Genomic DNA, 18,524 nt, shown 5'->3' on the forward strand with positions numbered 1-18,524 from the left:
CTCTCTGATAAGACCGGCGGCAAACTAATCACCAAAGATGCAGAAAAGATGCGCTTCACTCAAGTACACTGTGGAAAAGCGTCTTGAATATACCACGGGAGTGCAGCGCTTAATGGCCAAATACAATAAAACATACGTATCTAGAACAGGCAGAGAGGGAGAAGGAGAAAAGGAGAGAAGGAGAACGAGAAACGGAGAAAAAAAAGAGAGAGAGAGAGAGGGGAAGAGAGAGAGAGAGAGAAAGAGAAAAAGAGAGAGAAAAAGAAAAGAAAGAGAGAAAGAGAGAGAGAGAAAGAAAAGAGAGAGAGCGAATGTAGATTTAGAGGGGGTGAAACTAGGACAAAGGCAGAGAGGAAAGGAGAAATACAGGGGGAGAGAAAAAGAAAGAGAAAGAAAGAAAGAGAAAAAAGAAAGAGAAAGAAAGAGAGAGAGAAAGAGAAAGAGAGGGAGAGAGCGAGCGAGCGAGAAAGAAAGAGAGAGAGAAAAAGAGAGGGAGAGAGAGAGCGAGAGAGGGAGCGAGAGAGGGAGAGCGAGAGAAAGAAAAAAAGAAAGAGAGCGAGAGAGAGAGAAGTTAGATTTAGATTGAGAGGGGATGAAACGAGGACAAAGGCAGAAAGGAAAGGAGAAATACAGAGGGAGAGAAAGAGTGTAAAAGGAAACGACACCGGCGCAGACATCAGAGAATAATAAAAGACACAGAGGGAGAGCAAGAAAGAAGAGAAAATAAAAGCGGCAGAAACGAAACCGAGACAAAGAAGTGAAACCAGGGAAGTCGGAGGGAAAATACAGACAAGAACATGATGTTCTAACACTCATTTCCCTGATGGCCTTGAATAAAGTGACCAGGATATTGTATTTACAACACTGGATTTGGAAGTGACATGAAAAAATATCTAACTCCAAACTGATTACATTATTCCTCACTCTGCAGCCACAGCTAAGAAAACTCCCTCGTCATCTGCGACGTAAAATTACAAATTAAGGTTCAAAGGTGGTACTCACAGAACGGAGTCGCGCGATGCCAGTATCGGCTCTGCGCTGGTTTGGTTGCACAGTCCCGGTGCCAGCAGTATTTATCCGGAGGCGCCAGAGAGTGCGTCATTGCGTCATCGCCACGACGTACGCCACCGGAGCCGGGGTTGTCTCAGGACGTGATCGGTAAGAAAGCCTCCCTCCCTCACCACAAACCAACCCAGCCCAGGCTCCCCATGTCACACACCCGCCTGCTGTTACTTTGAGGGGTTCACCACTGCATCCTGGGAAGTGTAGTCTCGGTTCAGTCCACTTGAAACCACTGTATTAACACACCTGGCAACCACCATGGCTGGTAGCAGGGCGCTGAAAACGCGGAGTCACGGTGACTAGCAGCCTTCTGATGCACCTACCCCGAGGCAATGACCTTTAAAAAGTAAAGAAATAGGGGCCAGTGCTGTAGTTTAAAACACATTTCCAAAAAATTATTCAGGATCCAGAAAAGAGGTCTAAAGGCGACTCGGCGTTGAATAAACCCGTTTATTAAAGCCAATACACCAGTATGGACGAATTGTCATCACCCCACGCCAATGCTTGTAAATAGGTCATTCTGAAGGGAAAACTCTGTTACTCAACCCTATAGCACGCATTTGATCATTCTCAGAATGATGAAACACTGAGTGGACCACACCAGTTCTGAATCTGTGACCTGAGGCCAAACACAGACCTCTCCACTGCTTACTTTAGCTCACTGAGCCACCAAAACCAGGGTGTGAAAGAATCACTACAGATTAGTCGCGGTCGTGCTGTGGGGCTTTTAAAACCGAGTTTGTTCTGGGGACATTAGGGCACCCCAAAATGTAGTTAGTCAAAATAACTTTATTCGATCTAGCTAGACCATAAAAGTATAAACGTACACTTATACATACATCATTTAATATATATTCCTCATAGGATAGGCAACATCATCTTAAAAAACGTTAAACAAACATTAAATAGTCTGAAAGAAAATAAAAAGCCATAAAGACAAATAAAAATAGACACGCATCACTTTTTACATAATAGCAGAAGCCCTCTGCTTTATGGCGCGTTGGATATAAACTTCAGTTAAAAGCAGATCTTCACAGTAGGGAATTATTGCAAATGAATAAAAGCTGCAATATTGAATAGGCGCTTCTTTTAAAAGAGGTAACAGATAGGGCCACATGTATTTGCATTCGCAAATGGTGTGGACTGCAAAAATAGTCTGTTTGCGACTGAAAAATAGGCTTTCAAAATGTATGAAAGGTTTTAGAATCATAATTTTAAGTAATCACAAAAATTGCGATTACCTAAAATTGCGACTACAAATAGGGAATCGCAATATTAGCGATTCCTTTAGCACATGTACCAAGCGTTTTCTAAATGCAAACTGTGCATTTAGGATAATGCTATTACTATCGATTCCAAGTCAATGGTAACCATGTACACATTTTGAAAAAATGCACAAAAATGCATTTTTCGAAGTGTCATGTAGCGCCCACATGCCCCTAGTGCATGTGTGCTCTATACATATGCACAATTATTTTATTTGGGGTGCTTCAGGCCTTAGGCCCCGGGCACCCTTGACTTTGATTTACCTAATTTGAGATTACTAAATAGGTAATGGCAAATTAGCTAATGCAAAACCATTTGGACCTATGGGCCTTTAAGCCCCATAGGAATGAATGGAGTAGTATTACCTTAATAGCGATTACCTATTTACCGAATAGATATTAGATAATATGAAGGACTCGCTAAATCTTAGATGATCCCTTTCATACATTGCATTTTGCGATTACCAAATAGCGATTCTGTAAAAATCGCTATTTGGTAATCGCCAAATGCTTTTTTGATACTTTTGGCCCATAGTGCTGCTTTCTCAGCAATAAATTGAATTTGCAGAAGAACATCAAGGGCCTGATTACGATTGGATTTGGCTTTTCCAAATCCGATTTGTAGCCCTTTTTTCCGACCGAATTGACACAGGTCCGAACGACCAAGTACAATACGAAGATCGCGTACATGGCGACCGAATCGTTTCCCAACCCGATCCTGTCAGCACGACTCATTCGTAGCCGAGTCGTGCCGCGCAATGGAGCTGGAGTCTGAGCGAGCAAGTACGAGGCACGATTTGGACAGCCGCATCGACTCGGTCTCAGCGAGACGAAACATCTTTTGGAATCAAACTTTGGGGGGCTGTAGCAGGCTCCCCCTACACCGGACCCTCCGAATCTGTCACGGGGGTGCCCATGGGTCCCCCTGATCCAAGCATGCACAGTGTGGCTGGCACCATGGTGTGCCGGCCACAGGGTGTACGCTTTTCCCTACCCACCCCTTTTTGCTGTGGGAGCCTGTGTATGTGTCCAGTCAGGGCCGGCTCTAGGCTCATGGTGGCCCTGTGCAGGGAGCGTAGGTGTGGGCCCCGAAAGAGGGGGTCCGGACCCTCATGGACATCGATTCGCCAAAATGTTATGGGTGACAAAAGCGACATGTCACTCCCTTTCACACCCAGTGACATCACAGGCGTGTCTAACCTTGGACTTTCGACGGCCTCTTATTTACTGCTTGAGGTGTTATGGAAAGAGCAAGAAATGGAGACAACAGAAAAGTAAACAAAGCTCCATGGGCCCTCTTTAGTTTCTGTTCTCTCTGTCAGTCAGTCTCTCTCTCAGTCAGTCTCTCTCTCTGTCAGTCTCTCTCTCTGTCAGTCTATCTCTCTCTGACAGTCTCTCTCTCAGCCAGTAAGTCTCCCAGTCTCTCTCTCTCTCTCTCTTAGTCTCTCTCTCTGTCAGCCAGTCTCGCTCTCTCCCAGTCAGTCTCTATTTCTCCCAGTCAGTCAGTCTCTCTCAGTCAGTCATTCTCTCTCTACCTCAGTCAGTCTCTCTCTCTCTCTTCCTGTCAGTCCCCCTCTCAGTCAGTCTCTCTCTCTCTGTCAGTCTCTCTCAGTCAGTCAGTCTCTCTCAGTCAGTCAGTCTCTCTCGCAGTCAATCAGTCTATCTCTCTCAGTCAGTCAGTCTCTGCCTCTCTCTCTGTCTCTCTCTCTGTCAGTCAGTATCTCTCTACCTCAGTCAGTCAGTATCTCTCTACCTCAGTCAGTCTCTCTCTCTGCCAGTCAGTCTCACTCTCAATCAGTCTCTCTCTCTCTGTTAGTCAGTCAGTCACTCTCTTAGTCAGCCAATCTTGCTCTCTCTCTCTGTCAGTTTCCTAGCCAGTCAGTCTCTCAGACAGTCAGTATTCAGTCTCTGAGTCAGTCAGTCAGTCAGTCTCTCTCTCTCTCAACTCTCTCTCTCCATTCTCTCTCTCAAATCTGTCCACTCCATCTCCACTGTCTCTCCACTGTCTCTCTCTCCACTTTCTCTCTCTCTACTCTCTCTCCACTCTCTCTCCACTATCTCCCTCCACTGTCTCCCTCCACTCTCTCTACTCTCTCCCCACTCTCTCTCCCCACTCTCTCTCTCCACTCTCTCCACCCTCTCTCCCTTCACACTCTCTCTCTACTTTCTCTCCGCTCTCTCTTTCTCTCCGCTCTCTCTCTCCCTCTCTCTCTCCACTCTCACTCCACTCTCTCTCTCACTCTCTCTCTCTCACTCTCTCTCTCACTCTCTTTCCACCCTCTATCTACTCTCTCCACCCTCTTTCTACTCTCTCTCCACTCCCTCTCCACACTCTCTCCACTCTCTCTTTGCACTGTCTCCTCCACTGTCTCCCTCCACTCTCTCCCTCCACTCTCCCTCCACTCTCTCTCCACTCTCTATGCACTCTCTCTCCTCTCTCTCTTCTCTCTCTCTCCACTCTCCACTCTCTCTCTCCACTCTCTCTCTCTTCTATCTCTCTCTCCACTGTCTCCTCCACTGTCTCCATCCACTCTCTCTCCACTCTCTCTTCACTCTCTCTCCACTCTCTCTCCACTCTCTCTCCACTCTCTATCTCCTCTCTCTCTCTCCTCTCTCTCTCTCTCTCTCTCTCTCTCTCTCCACTCTCTCTCTCTCCTCTCTCTCTCTCTCTCTCTCCACTCTCTCTCTCTCCACTCTCTCTCTCCACTCTCTCTCTCCACTCCCTCTCTCCACTCTCCACTCTCTCTCTCCACTGTCTCTCTCTCCACTTTCTCTCTCTCTCTCCACTGTCTAGCTCCACTCCCTCCACTCTCTCTCTCTCTCTCTCTCTCTCTCTCTCTCTCTCTCTCTCTCTCTCTCTCTCTCTCTCCACTCTCTCTCTCTTCACTGTCTCTCTCACCACTTTCTCTGTCTCTCTCCACTCTCTATCCACTGTCTAGCTCCACTTTCTCTCCACACTCTCTCTCTACTCTTTCTCCACTCTCTCTCTCTACTCTCTCTCTCCACTCTCTCTCTCCACTCTCTCTCCCTCCACTCTCTCTCCCTCCACTCTCTCTCCCTCCACTCTCTCTCCCTCCACTCTCTCTCCACTCTCTCTCTACTCTCTCTCCACTGTCTTTCTCTCCACTCTCTCTCCACTCTCTCTCCACTGTCTCCCTCCACTCTCTCTCTCTCCACTCTCTTGCTCACTCTCTCCACTGTCTCCATGCTCTCTCCACTCTCTCTCTCTCCACTGTCTAGCTCCACTCTCTCTCCACTCTCTCTCTCTCTCTCTCTCTACTCTCTCTCCACTCTCTCTCTCTCTACTCTCGCTCTCTACTCTCGCTCTCCACACTCTCTCTCCACACTCTCTCTCCACTCTCTCTCTCTCCACTCTCTCTCTCTCCACTCTCTCTCTCTCCACTCTCTCCCACTCTCTCTCACAAAGTAGTGTGCGTTCCATGGGCATCCGCAGAAATGTTTCCGGGGGGGGGGGGGGGGGGGGACCATTTTTAACTTCATCTCCATCCCCCTTGCACCTTTATCCCCTCTGCCTTGCAGCACCCTTCTCGCCCTCCCCCTTGCACCCTTCTCCCCCTCCCCTTGCACCCTTCTCCACCTCCGCCTTGCACCCTTTTCTACCTTGCACCATTCTCCCCTCTGCCTTGCACCCTTCTCCCCTCTGCCTTGCACCCTTCTCCTCTCTGCCTTGCACCCTTCTCCCCTCTGCCTTGCACCCTTCTCCCCTCTGCCTTGCAGCACACTTCTCGCCCTCCCCCTTGCACCCTTCTCCCCCTTGCACCCTTCTCCACCTCCGCCTTGCACCCTTTTCTACCTTGCACCATTCTCCCCTCTGCCTTGCACCCTTCTCCCCTCTGCCTTGCACCCTCCTCCTCTCCGCCTTGCACCCTTCTCCCCTCTGCCTTGCACCCTTCTCCCCTCTGCCTTGCACCCTTCTCCCCTCTGCCTTGCACCCTTCTCCCCTCTGCCTTGCACCCTTCTCCTCTCTGCCTTGCACCCTTCTCCCCTCTGCCTTGCACCCTTCTCCCCTCTGCCTTGCACCCTTCTCCTCTCTGCCTTGCAGCCTTCTCTGCCTTGCACCCTTCTCCTCTCTGCCTTGCACCCTTCTCCCCTCTGCCTTGCACCCTTCTCCCCTCTGCCTTGCAGCACACTTCTCGCCCTCCCCCTTGCACCCTTCTCCCCCTTGCACCCTTCTCCACCTCCGCCTTGCACCCTTTTCTACCTTGCACCATTCTCCCCTCTGCCTTGCACCCTTCTCCCCTCTGCCTTGCACCCTCCTCCTCTCCGCCTTGCACCCTTCTCCCCTCTGCCTTGCACCCTTCTCCCCTCTGCCTTGCACCCTTCTCCCCTCTGCCTTGCACCCTTCTCCCCTCTGCCTTGCACCCTTCTCCTCTCTGCCTTGCACCCTTCTCCCCTCTGCCTTGCACCCTTCTCCCCTCTGCCTTGCACCCTTCTCCTCTCTGCCTTGCAGCCTTCTCTACCGTGCACCCTTCTCCTCTCTGCCTTGCACCCTTCTCCTCTCTGCCTTGCACCCTTCTCCCCTCCCCGTGGCACCCTTCTCCTCTCCACCTTGCACCCTTCTCCCCTCCGCCTTGCACCCTTCTCCCGCTCCCCGTTGCACCATACTCCCCTCTTCCTTGCACCCTTCTCCTCTCCACCTTGCACCCTTCTCCTCTCTGCCTTGCACCCTTCTCCCCTCTGCCTTGCACCCTTCTCCCCTCTGCCTTGCACCCTTCTCCCCTCCGCCTTGCACCCTTCTCCTCTCTGCCTTGCACCCTTCTCCCCTCTGCCTTGCACCCTTCTCCTCTCTGCCTTGCACCCTTCTCCCCTCTGCCTTGCACCCTTCTCCTCTCTGCCTTGCACCCTTCTCCCCTCTGCCTTGCACCCTTCTCCCCTCCACCTTGCACCCTTCTCCCCTCCGCCTTGTACCCTTCTCTCCCTCCCTGTTGCACCATTCTCCCCTCTTCCTTGCACCCTTCTCCCCTCTGCCTTGCACCATTCTCCTCTCTGCCTTGCACCCTTCTCCCCTCTGCCTTGCACCTTCTCCCCTCTGCCTTGCACCCTTCTCCTCTCTGCCTTGCACCCTTCTCCCCTCTGCCTTGCACCCTTCTCCCCTCCGCCTTGCACCCTTCTCCTCTCTGCCTTGCATCCTACTCCCCTCTGCCTTGCACCCTTCTCCTCTCTGCCTTGCACCCTTCTCCTCTCTGCCTTGCAACCTTCTACCCTCTGCCTTGCAACCTTTTCCCCTCTGCCTTGCACCCTTCTCTACCGTGCACCCTTTCTACTCTCTGCCTTGCACCCTTCTCCCCTCTGCCTTGCACCCTTCTCCCCTCCGCCTTGCTCCCGTCTCTACTTTGCACCCTTCTCTACCTAGCACCCTTCTCCTCTCTGCCTTCCACCTTTCTCCCCTCTGCCTTGCACCCTTCTCCTCTCTGCCGTGCACCCTTCTCCTCTCTGCCTTGCGCCCTTCTCCTCTCTGCCTTGCGCCCTTCTCCTCTCTGCCTTGCGCCCTTCTCCTCTCTGCTTTGCGCCCTTCTCCTATCTGCCTTCCGCCCTTCTCCCCTCTGCCTTGCACCCTTCTCCCCTCTTCCTTGCACCCTTCTCCTCTCCACCTTGCACCCTTCTCCTCTCTGCCTTGCACCCTTCTCCCCTCCACCTTGCACCCTTCTCCCCTCTGCCTTGCACCCTTCTCCCCCTCCCTGTTGCACCATTCTCCCCTCTTCCTTGCACCCTTCTCCCCTCTGCCTTGCACCCTTCTCCTCTCTGCCTTGCACCCTTCTCCCCTCTGCCTTGCACCTTCTCCCCTCTGCCTTGCACCCTTCTCCTCTCTGCCTTGCACCCTTCTCCCCTCTGCCTTGCACCCTTCTCCCCTCCGCCTTGCACCCTTCTCCTCTCTGCCTTGCATCCTACTCCCCTCTGCCTTGCACCCTTCTCCTCTCTGCCTTGCACCCTTCTCCTCTCTGCCTTGCAACCTTCTACCCTCTGCCTTGCAACCTTTTCCCCTCTGCCTTGCACCCTTCTCTACCGTGCACCCTTTCTACTCTCTGCCTTGCACCCTTCTCCCCTCTGCCTTGCACCCTTCTCCCCTCTGCCTTGCACCCTTCTCCCCTCTGCCTTGCACCCTTCTCCTCTCTGCCTTGCACCCTTCTCCCCTCTGCCTTGCACCCTTCTCCCCTCTGCCTTGCACCCGTCTCCTCTCTGCCTTGCAGCCTTCTCTACCGTGCACCCTTCTCCTCTCTGCCTTGCACCCTTCTCCTCTCTGCCTTGCACCCTTCTCCCCTCCCCGTGGCACCCTTCTCCTCTCCACCTTGCACCCTTCTCCCCTCCGCCTTGCACCCTTCTCCCCCTCCCCGTTGCACCATTCTCCCCTCTTCCTTGCACCCTTCTCCTCTCCACCTTGCACCCTTCTCCTCTCTGCCTTGCACCCTTCTCCCCTCTGCCTTGCACCCTTCTCCCCTCTGCCTTGCACCCTTCTCCCCTCCGCCTTGCACCCTTCTCCTCTCTGCCTTGCACCCTTCTCCCCTCTGCCTTGCACCCTTCTCCTCTCTGCCTTGCACCCTTCTCCCCTCTGCCTTGCACCCTTCTCCTCTCTGCCTTGCACCCTTCTCCTCTCTGCCTTGCACCCTTCTCCCCTCTGCCTTGCACCCTTCTCCCCTCCACCTTGCACCCTTCTCCCCTCCGCCTTGCACCCTTCTCCCCCTCCCTGTTGCACCATTCCCCCCTCTTCCTTGCACCCTTCTCCCCTCTGCCTTGCACCCTTCTCCTCTCTGCCTTGCACCCTTCTCCCCTCTGCCTTGCACCTTCTCCCCTCTGCCTTGCACCCTTCTCCTCTCTGCCTTGCACCCTTCTCCCCTCTGCCTTGCACCCTTCTCCCCTCCGCCTTGCACCCTTCTCCTCTCTGCCTTGCATCCTACTCCCCTCTGCCTTGCACCCTTCTCCTCTCTGCCTTGCACCCTTCTCCTCTTTGCCTTGCAACCTTCTACCCTCTGCCTTGCAACCTTTTCCCCTCTGCCTTGCACCCTTCTCTACCGTGCACCCTTTCTACTCTCTGCCTTGCACCCTTCTCCCCTCTGCCTTGCACCCTTCTCCCCTCCGCCTTGCTCCCTTCTCTACTTTGCACCCTTCTCTACCTAGCACCCTTCTCCTCTCTGCCTACCACCTTTCTCCCCTCTGCCTTGCACCCTTCTCCTCTCTGCCGTGCACCCTTCTCCTCTCTGCCTTGCGCCCTTCTCCTCTCTGCCTTGCGCCCTTCTCCTCTCTGCCTTGCGCCCTTCTCCTCTCTGCCTTGCGCCCTTCTCCTCTCTGCCTTCCGCCCTTCTCCCCTCTTCCTTGCACCCTTCTCCTCTCCACCTTGCACCCTTCTCCTCTCTGCCGTGCACCCTTCTCCTCTCTGCCTTGCGCCCTTCTCCTCTCTGCCTTGCGCCCTTCTCCTCTCTGCCTTGCGCCCTTCTCCTCTCTGCCTTCCGCCCTTCTCCCCTCTTCCTTGCACCCTTCTCCTCTCCACCTTACACCCTTCTCCTCTCTGCCTTGCACCCTTCTCCCCCTCCCCCTGGACTCCAAAACGTAAGCTGATCACTTTCTTCAAACAAAATAATTTTGACTTAATAGACAAGCTTTTTATTTTTAGTAAATGCATGGCAGGTGCTCTACTATCAGTTTGCAGTTTTCATCCAGTATCCATATGTACTCTGGCTATACAAGGAAAGTGCCACCATCCCAAGCCAAGGATACACACTAAATACTAAGAACTACCAACAATATATCGGCCAAACAAGGGTGGGCAGAGAGCACATCACCCTCACATGCATTCATGTTTTAATGAGGATGCTTTTCTCTCACAATAAAATTAATGTTTGTACAAATGCCATTTTGACACCTCTATGCGCTGTACATAACGATTGTCACTGTAACTCAGCTTACCGAACTCAGAGGGAAGGTTGACTTGGTACACCGAGAGAATAACAAATGACTCGGAGGACTTAAACAGATGTCAGGGTGAGCGTGAAACGGACTACGATAAAGCAAGCAATTAAAATTGTATTTTGTTTAAAAGAACCATGACTTGTCGGAAAACACAATTTCTATTATGTATAAAAGTTCTTAAAAATGTCACAGTGATTACAAACTATATTACACAGGCACGTATGTTGGAGAAAGGACCTACAGGCTGTCTGAACAGAGATAATCTTCCCTTACTTGCAGGCCCGTTATCCCATTCCACCGAGACCTCTGTTTCACCTTTCAACAATAAAAATACACTTACTCACTGTCTCGTTCCTTGTCTCAAACTTGGTGGCTGAGGAAGCGCTTCTGCATCTGGAGCGTTCTTTCTAATAATTATAATTCACCATGGGCCAACCTGTGCACAATCACATAGCAGAACACTGCGTTCGCCACATGCCAGCATGCCAGCTCTCCACATTTACCAAGGCCCACTCAAGAGGGGTGTGCAAATCGCTTTCACTTTCGCATGTTAGACATGCGTACTCGAGCCGGCTAAAATCATCCAGAAAATGTAAGCATGCTTTTAAAATGCTGATGTGGAAACAGAGCCAGCTTCAACATTGTAATTGTGTCTTTAGATAACATGTAGTGGGGAGTCAGGGAAGCAGTTTATTAAGGGTGCCACAATCCCATTAAGAGGTCCCCAGCCCATGTAGGCCCCCAAACCCTGACAACCCCCCTCCCCCACCCCTCACCCCTCACAGCCCTGGCCTCCTCTCTTTTCAAAGGAATAGTGCCCTGAGGAGAATGCACCATCCTAGGGCCCCCACCCCCTCCTCTTTCCGGGCCTGGCTCGTGGCTTTGACTGAAGAGAAACAATGGAAGTTGATACTTTGTTTCTCTTCAGTCAAAGGTCAGCAGCGCAAGGAGCTGCTTTAGAGAGAGAGAGACACAGCTCTCTACCGGAGGGCTCAGCTGAGGGGCCCCCTTCAACTACTGGAGACTGACCGCCCCCCTCCCCCCCCCCCAAAACAACAACACGTGCTGAGAGATGGAGAGAGAGACAGGGGAAGTGCGAGATATCCTAAAAAATAATAGAAGCCGGGAGGCTGCCAAATCCTGCCAGGGGGCCGCTAGTGATCCTTCTGATCTGATCCTCGTCGTGGCGGCCCCTGGGGTTTGGCGGCCCTGTGCAGGTGCACAGTTTGCACATGCCTAGGGCCGGCCCTGGTCCAGTATACAGGCTCCATAGAGTTGAATGGGAGTCTGAGCGAACCGAGTCCGTAAGCATATGGATGCATCGTACTCGCTTGTTCGGACTCCAGGTGCATGATTTGCTCGTAAAGCCCTCCAGATCTGAGTCGTACGGAGGGCTTTACTACGGAGATCGTAATTGGGCACTAAGTGTTATGCACTTTTTGCTGAGTGATCATTGCAGGGACAAACAGATCAGATGCGGATATATGAACCCTGTTGAGGGAAGGCAACCAAAAAGTGCCCAGTGCATAGTCTAACTCTAACTAGCAGAAATCTGTGATGCTGGTCACACACCCAAGTTAAATAAGGTTCAATACTGGCATTCGTACAGATTCCCATATACGCCTGAACAGTTGGCTTGTCTACCACCCTCCGTATTCTCTCTTCCAGGCTGCCAGTTACAAACGTATTCTTCAAGGAAATGAAGGAGCTAGCCGTCACGCTGCCGGGAGAAGTAAAAATGTCTTCCTGTAATAATCTGAGGCAGGTGTAGTGAATATATCTTACCCAGGAGAAATGTAGGCACTGGTCAAGATTCAGGCAGTCAGCAAGCAGGGTCCTATTGAAAGAGGTCTAACTCTTTGACCAAATTCTAAGGCACATGAGGAGTGGTTGCATAAACCCAATCAGCACCACTGAATGGCATATGAAGGAGCTAGTGATGGAGCGAGGTGGCAAACACAAAATTTTGTGTACCCCTCCCGAAATTAATGTCCAATAACGTTAATATTTACTGATTGCATGTTTTGTGAAATTAACCAACCATAGAGTAAAATGCACACATTATTTTTTATTATTATACACGGGAATACTAATTTTGCTTGCAGGTTGCAATAAAACTAGCTAATATGTATTGTCATTGTGTTGTGAATTAATGTGCAGCTTAGTTGTAAACGAACGCAATTTAAACGTGCTTATTGTACACGTTTGGTGCTAAGAAGTGGTCGATTATGTAAGTATAAAACGCATTTTTGTGGCTTACTTGGTAGGTAACAACTAATTGGAAACATTAGTATGGTGGGAGGTAAACAGAATGGTTTTTAATTCAATAAATTAACATGAATGTGTGTTTGTTTCTGTGATAGTTCCAAAGGTGGCTTCTGAGGCCTAAAATAAAATGGACGTCTGGGTAAACTGTGAGCAAGAGCTGGACAGCGCAGGCACGCCAAAAGCCTGCAAGTCAGAGTGAACTGCTTTTGCTCAAGGAGGTTCAAGGCTGCCGTGGCCCGGAACCTAGGATGGGTGCCAAACCTGGACGCTTGAACGTTGTGATCATGTGAAATTTGGTTGATGTATGTACTCGAGGAAACAGCTAGGCCAAAGACTGTCCTAAAACAAAGACCCTTTATTTTCTGCTGAACCATCGAGAAAATGATGTTGTAATGGTGAGATGATGCTCACCCACCCTGAAATTGTCCAATGAAATTTTGAATAAGAGACGGTAGTTACAATTTAGATAGATTAAGTTAGAGAAATAGGGTATAAAAACCCCTGGTTTTAGCTAGAAGGGGTTTCCGATTTCTACTGGAGATGCTGCCCGATTGCTGACCGATTCTTGGATGTAAGACTCTAATGAATTGTACTTGTTTGCTTTGCAGGATTGAAGGATAAGATGAGGGTGTTAGTTAGGGATGTGAGGGGAGAATGAATTTTGGAACTATCTGCTCTTTACTAAACTTTAACTGAATTCTAAAAATGCGACTTTCCTAAGCTCTAAATAAAATGATCATTTTTGAAATAAAGTTTTAAGATTTACTGAATAAAGATTTGACTAATGCATAAATGTCAGACATAATAAAGTTTTGCTTTTAATAAAATTGGGAAAATTGAATTTTAAAAGCTGGTCTTGTGATTTTCCTACGCCTGATTTTCTTTCTAGCAGATCCATTGCCACTATGGTGGTGTGTCTGAATAATTCAATGTTTAAATAGAACCATGGTAAAATGTTTTAAAATTGCAGGTGTAAATAATAAATGGTTAAATAGGTTTAGACGCTCCACCATATGTTACAGCATTTCTCCATTGCGATTCACCAAAAGCCTTGAAGCCAAGTGTAAGTGAACAGAGTAAATGCGCAGTGTTATGGGCCCCACTGATGCATGATTTGTGTGTTTTAAGGTTTCAGGGAAATGGTGAGTAACATTTAGAAATGATTTTTTTGGAGCTGCGCTGTAGCACTAGTACTTTTAGGGACAGGTAACAGCCTTTTACTCAAACCATTCTAGATTGTTTCCAAGCCCCCTGATCACTATTGCCCCACACCACAGCCCCATAGGAGGTAACTGTACAGCATTTACCTTTATAAATGACCGTAAGTTCCCTAATGGACTTCTGACCTTGTCTAGGGGCAAAGTTGAGGACAGCCTCAACAGCTTTGGAAAAGGTAACAGCTCTACTGGACTTCATTGGAGCGCACGTTAAGTGCATGTCAAAAGGAATACCAAAATAAGAAAATATGGGGACAGTACTGACTTTATTGTTGTTTACTACAAAGGCAGGACTATCCTTTTTCCTTGCGCCAAAGACCATAACCTGTGTTTTGACCAGCTTGACCCTTAGGTTTAGGCTGGTCATGAACTGGCAGAAACGGTCCCATGCGCATTGTTGACCGATCGCAGTCTTGGCTATTAGGACAGTATCGTCAGCATAAATGAGCGTGGGAACGCTGGGATCGTCTATGCGGGGACAATCCGTACTAAACTGTAGCAGCTGTTCCTCCAGGCCATTTACACACAATGAGAAGAGGAACGGGGCCAGGACACAGCCCTGGCGTACACCCCCTCACCAGACTAATGGCTGTTGTTACCTCCCCCTCCCCCACCCGGGCCATACCTCATACTGGCAGTGATGTCGTTGTGAAGCTCCCTAAGGAAATAAACAATGTTCTCTTCGACCCCACGAATGTCACAACGCTCCAAAGTTTGGACCTGTCCGTGAATGCCAAGTACATCTTGCCCCTCTTGGCCATGGTCTATTTACTTATTAACAGGTACAGGTTAAGAGACTTCTGAACTGTTCCTAAGGCGGGACAGAAGCCAAATTGAAGCTCTGAAAGTACACTATGTTCATTGCACCATGTCTGTAGGTGGTCCAGCAAAATCTGTCCCATGATCTTCACAGTCGAATTGATCAATGAGATGGGACGGCAGCAGTGCAGATCACCTTTTGAGCCCTTTTTGATGATGGGAATGATGGTGGCATGGAACCAACTCTTGGGCGAGCCAATAGCGAAGGCAACATTGAGGGCATTGGCGAGGAGTGGGCTCCACAATGAAGTATTGGCCTTGAACATATCCGAAGGGAATGTCTGACATAATATCGACAGACAGAATATCTACATACAAAAATATCGACACAAAAATATCGAAATCAAAAATATCGGAGTCATATCTTCATAAAGGTAAGTACAAAAATATCGAAAAATTAACATCGTAGTACAAAAATATTGAAAATAAAAATATCGTTTTTTAAAATGTATTAATAATAATGTAAAAATAATTTTAAAATACATATAATTTTACAAATATTAAATAAAAATATTAAAACATAATTAAAAAATTTAAACTAATACATATACATTTAAAATACATTAAAAACTTAATATTTTAATGTAATTTTATTGTTTTTAATTTAATTGATTTAATTTAAATTTATTTTATTTTTACCCTGTACGACTGTACCCCAAAAACCCAAAACTGACCCTGAACCCTAAAAATACCCCTTTACCCAAAAACCCAAATCTGACCCTGAACCCTAAAATACCCCTTTACCCAAAAACTGAAAACTGACCCTGAACCCTAAAAATACCCCTTTGCCCAAAAACCCAAAACTGACCCTGAACCCTAATAATACCCCTTTACCCAAAAACTGAAAACTGACCCTGAACCCTAAAAAGACCCCTTTACCCAAAAACTGAAAACTGACCCTGAACACAAAAAATACCCCTTTACCCAAAAACTGAAAACTGACCCTGAACCCTAAAAATACCCCTTTACCCAAAAACTGAAAACTGACCCTGAACCCTAAAAATACTCCTTTACCCAAAATTAATTAATATTATTTAATTACCAATTAATTATTAATTAACAATAACAATAAAGAAAATATATTAGCACATTAGCTGTAATTAATTAAATTTAATAATTAATATTATTTTTTCCCAATTAATTAATTAACAATAACAAAAAATTATATATATAAAAAAATTACTCTAATTAATGTAATTAACTAATTAATATTAATTAATTATTAATTATTAATTAAAATATGTAAAAAATTATATTAATTAAATAACTAATTAATATTAATTAATTACCAATTAATTATTAATTAAAAATTATTTACAAACATATATTAATTAATGAATTATTATTAAATTACTTCCCACCCTATTCCCCTATAAACCCACAACCCGCTCTGATACTAAAACGCAAAATGTAAACAAATTTACAAACTTTCAAACATACATTACAAAACATGTTTAACAAACATATAAACAACATAATAAAATACATAACACTAATTTTTTTTTCGATATTAGTAAAATTCGATATTAGTAACATACATACCTTAAAAAAACGATATTCTGTCTGTCGATATTTTGGACATCGATATTCTATACTGTCGAAATTAAAACATCGATATTATTGTATATCGATATTTTAATTTCGATATTTTGTCTACCTACCATCCGAAGGGATCCCATCTGGGCAAGGGGCTCACCGAACTGGGCAGCTGGTTACTACCAGCAGAACCTCGCTCAATTAGATCTCTGGCCCGGCAGGAAATGTTATCAGGGGCCGAAAGGTTATAGGAGAACATGGGAGCTACTCATGTGAGCTAATAGGGGTTTAATCTGGGGGGGAAATATTCCCCACGTCAGGGTCAGCATAGAGCTTCGTATAATGGGTGACCCAAATATCAGGTGGAATCACAGTTTCAGTGCTAGGTTGTTTAACGTGCTCAAAATAACTGCAATTTACTGTTGCCCAGAATACTTTACTGCCTCTTAGCTCCATTGCCTGCAGTACAGAGAAATAGGCTTCTACTCTGATGGCGTTGTTCCTCACTCTAAGGGTATTTTGATTCAGGGTCCGACAGGTTCGCACCACATCCTGATCTCTGGGTATCTTCTTCAGGGCAGCTAACAACTGGTTATGAGCCTTGTACAATTTGAATCAAACCACTTGGCTGGCGGCCTGCTACCTGATTTAATTGGGACCAACAACCACCAACAGCCACCAACAACAACCACCAACAACTATCAACAACAACAACCACCAACAACCGTAAGCCGCACCAGAGATCCTGTCGAAACTATTGAGAAGCTCAATGCCACACCCCTGATTATAATCATCAACTAGTCAGTCCAAGAGATCGGGGAGTGAGGAGGCCATCAAATGTATTAAAAAGGAAGTTTCATCTCCCTTTGACCAGCTCTTGATCACCCCACGATTCCTTGGTCTCAACGGGCATTTTAGCGAGGAGCGAAGCAAGCAGTGAAAGAGCCAAACCTCTATGGTCACTAAGGGGCGAGCCAGCGAGACTGAATTCCAGCACTCAGTCCAACAGTGTCCGTGAAAAAAGAATAAAATCAATGTGACTCGGAGTACCTCTCCCGACATAGGTGAGCATAGTGACCGGTACTGAACTTAAGGAGTTGTAGGAGAAAATTAGATTACATTTTGCCAGTAGTAAGTCGAATTCATCCCCTAGAGGGCAGTGAGCAAAGTGGGGAAAAGGGTCCCTAATATCCACCAGCCTGAAAACATTAGCTGAGGAAAACTGGCAAGGTCTCAGATTGCAATCCCCCAGCAGCACCACCACAAAGCCCCATTGTATACTCCTAGTACAATTTACAATGTCCTTAATCAGTGAGGCTGCTAACTCAATTTTGGTGGTATCGAAAACATTATTTTATAAATGTATTAGTAACATTCGGGTTGTTTGACACTGAAGCAAGATCAGCTGGTAGTACACAGAGCCGCAATACGACCATGTCACCTGGGCGGCGAATGTAAGCGAGATAAAGACCCCCATGGCCCTGCCCATCGTTCCTGCAATGGCTGATCTAAAGTGGGTGACATACCCATCCATAAACACAGAGTTCAAGAGCTAAGTCTCTTGTAAGCAAATGACCCCATAGCGTTCAATGAACTTGAGCCAGTCCTCCCCCACCCTCCCCCACTTGCTTGCTAAACCAGTGACATTCTATGAAGCTATCAATATTGGCTGGGTTTTGACACTTCCAGTGCCCCGGTTGGAAGTAGACCTGTCACTGGTGGCCGAGAAAGGCGTGGAACCTATGACAGTCTTTGGCAGCCCAAACTCCACCGGTGAGTAGCATGTGTCGGGAATGCTGTCATTACATCGCACTACTATTACAACACGGTTGTTGCAACAACCACGTTGTTAGTACGCAATGCATTTACATCGCAAGTGAGAACATCGACTTGCAGTAGGGGGCGCTGAGGTATTGGAAAATAATTCAAACACCTTCCCTACTGAGGCGCAAACTGGAGTAGGAATAGTAATTAATACTATTCCTAAGTCCAGCGCGCCCCCTAGTGCAAGTCGTTGTAATCCCTTGCGATGTAATGGCATCGTGTACTAAGAATGCGGTTGTTGTAACGGCCGCATTGTAAAAGCACGCAATGTAATGCATCGCGATGTATGAGCCATATTCGCATGTGTCAGAGGGGATCGCTACACCAGACAGTCCGTCCTTTTAATACAGCTGTGAGAAGGGGCAAAGTTGAAGGTAGGGACAGCGTTACCAGGCACCAATGAAGTAAACAAACATGCCTTAGTTTTATACAAATATCTAAGTGGGAATGCCTCAATAGGTGTTGTGGGTGGCCCAGCAAAACTTAGCTTAGTTAAAGTGTCCTTTGCCACCCTTCTTTCTCCGAAGGTAATTACAACGTAATCAGATCCGTCCAGTTTTGGAGTGTTGTACTCCCATGGGACTCTACAAGCACAGTGGATCTGCCTTTG

General features: G+C 47.7%; 1 protein-coding gene across 1 annotated transcript in view; it reads right to left on the bottom strand.

Moving 5' to 3' along the window:
* Window positions 1-1,116, bottom strand: part of LOC147678869 (catechol O-methyltransferase-like) — a 93,553-nt gene extending 92,437 nt beyond the window's left edge. The window contains exon 1 of the mRNA XM_086942628.1: window positions 1,003-1,116. The gene's annotated coding sequence lies outside the window, so the exon portion shown is untranslated. The remainder of the gene's footprint in view (window positions 1-1,002) is intronic.
* Between the last annotated feature and the right edge of the window lie 17,408 nt (window positions 1,117-18,524).

This window comes from Lissotriton vulgaris, chromosome 11 (assembly GCF_964263255.1).
Source record: "Lissotriton vulgaris chromosome 11, aLisVul1.2, whole genome shotgun sequence".
Classification (NCBI taxonomy): Eukaryota; Metazoa; Chordata; class Amphibia; order Caudata; family Salamandridae; genus Lissotriton; species Lissotriton vulgaris.